The sequence below is a fragment of the Rattus rattus genome, chromosome 9, assembly GCF_011064425.1.
Source record: "Rattus rattus isolate New Zealand chromosome 9, Rrattus_CSIRO_v1, whole genome shotgun sequence".
Taxonomy (NCBI): domain Eukaryota; kingdom Metazoa; phylum Chordata; class Mammalia; order Rodentia; family Muridae; genus Rattus; species Rattus rattus.
Window position 1 is genome coordinate 62,639,052 of NC_046162.1, and position 2,594 is coordinate 62,641,645.

The window sequence follows — 2,594 nt, forward strand, 5'->3', positions numbered from 1 at the left end:
ACTGATACTTTTTGAAAAATAAATGGGTAAACCAAAGTGAACATTTGAAGTCCAAATTAGGGGCTGTAGACATGGTTCATCATTTAAGAGCACTTGCTGATCTTCCAGAGAAACCAAGTTTGGTACCCACATCAGATGGCTCACAACCACTTGTTACTCCGTCACCAAGAGATCTGACAACTTCAGACTTCTGTGGGCACCTACATACATGACAATGTACACTCACACAGATATACATTCACATACATTTAGAAATAATAATAAAAATAATACCAGAATGGATGCAAGTAGAAAAGGTAAAATTCTTGTGTGTCGGGGTTGGTTTTGTTTTGTTGTCACAGAGTCACATTGTGTAGTCTTGGTTGGCCTCCTAATTAACCCAGGCTAGCCTTCAATGCACAATACTTCTGCCTCAGCCTCCTTATTGTTGGATTGTATTAGGCAGTATTCTCAAAGGATCAAAACTAATTGTGTGTGTGTGAGCATGTGTGTGTGTGTGTGTGTGTGTGTTTAATAAGGAGTGAGTTATAAGACTGATTTATACAATAGAGCTTGCATGATGAAGAGGGTGAGAACCTAATAGCTGATCAGCCCAGGAAGCAAGATGACTCGGCTCCAGGTCCAATGCTGAAGATCTGGAAGATTTCTGGAAAGTTACCAGTATTCAGTCCATGTCAGGAAGCTGGAGTATGGTAGATGGTAGTGGAGGTAGCAGTGGTAACAATGTAATACTTAGGATGAAAAGAAGGCAGTCAAGTGATACTGTTTCTCTTTGTACCTCTTAATATCTGTAAATCTTCTTGTAAGATGGCAACTACTTAATCTTTTCTCCCTCAATACTCATTGGAAACACCCTCACAAACATGCCAAGAAGTGTAATTCTTAGGTGATTTCAGATCCTACCAAGTTGAGATTACCAATCACAGGATTACAGGCAAAATTCTTACCTGGCTAACTCTTACCTCAAATGCTCTCATCTCATGTAGATGACACTGACAGGCTGGTGAGATATGAGTTGTGACAGAAAAGGGCAAAGTAGAATCTATCTAATATGCTTTGGTGCAACTTCAGCTGGCAAAACAGTAGGGAGAGGCTATCTGGGCACAGGCACTTTAAAGGGCTCTCAGGCAGTGTTGTGATGTGGTGCTCTGAAATAATTACAGCTAAGGTTTAATCTTGGTTAGCAACAGTGTAATTTTGAGTCAGTCTCCTTCTGGGTCAAAAATGGCTTAGCCAGATCATCCATCCTATCTGGGCAGTGGTGGCTGATGCCTTTAATCCTAGCATTCAGGAGGCAGAGGCAGATAGAACTTGAGACCAGCCTAGTCTACAAAGCCAGTTCCAGGACAGCAAGGGCTACTCAGAAAAACCCTGTCTGGAAAAACCCTATCTCAATTACCCATTCTAAACTGGCAACCGTATCTTGTAATTAGGGCTTATTATCGTCAACTCTTTTTGAAAGGATAATGGTCCTTCTGGGAGGCAGCAGTCACCTTGTTCTGAGATCAACCTGTTCTGAGCCAAACCAGCCATGTCTGAATCACAGCACAGCCAAGGCTTTTAGAACAATGTTCACAAATGCTTTTATAATTTCCTTCCACTGTTTTTTCTTTCTTTCTTTCTTTCTTTCTTTCTTTCTTTCTTTCTTTCTTTTTTTCTTTCTTTCTTACTTTCTTTCTTTCTTTCTTTTTCGGAGCTGGGGACCGAACCCAGGCCTTGCGCTTGCTAGACAAGTGCTCTACCACTGAGCCTAATCCCCAACCCTGCTTTTTCTTTTCTATACAGAAATATAGCTTCTTAACAGAGAGGAGGGTACCAGTGTAAGAGGTGCTTCCACTTCAGATTGCAAAAGATGTAGGTAGCAGAGATGCTAAACTACAATTACTCTAAATAACTTAGTTCCTACTGGTGAGATGCTCCTGAGCAGAGAGAAGGCCTTGTTGATGGTCCACTGCTTCACCGGGGGAAAAAGACCAAAGACAGGTAGGCCCCTATCATGTGCTCTCTGCCGACAAACACGCAGGCACATGATGCACACACACTGACATATATGGACAAAAACCCGTAGAGACCTCGAGGCACCCACTAGCAGACACCTTTAGAGGTGCACTTGTCCATGTGTCCACTTGGTGCTGAAACTCAAAACTGCCTGTAACTTTAGTTACATCCGATGGCTACATGGATACACGCACATGTAACCTAAGGTCTCACACTAGCATTAGGAGCTCTGTGTAGCTGCGGGGCAAATCCTTGTAACCAGGCAGGGACTCAAACACTTCCCACACCAATCTGGAGCCAGCTCCTGTTATGCACTAATACAGGGGAGGGAGTAAACACTAGCCACGCCCCTCATCGCCATGCCTGTCTTCTATTGGTTGCAGACGCAGACTTCTCCCGCCTTCTGTTTCTTCTGGCTCGGCCTTAGGACCTCCATTGGCTTAGGCAACAAGTCCTCCCAAGAGTGGCGGTGGGCGTGGTGCGGAGGCGTTAAGAAATAGATGGGCGAGCTTGCTAACCAATGAGCATGTGTATACACCTCAGCAACTGAGACTCGCCAATGGCGAGGTGAGGTGGGCGGGGCTCTGCAGCTGTCA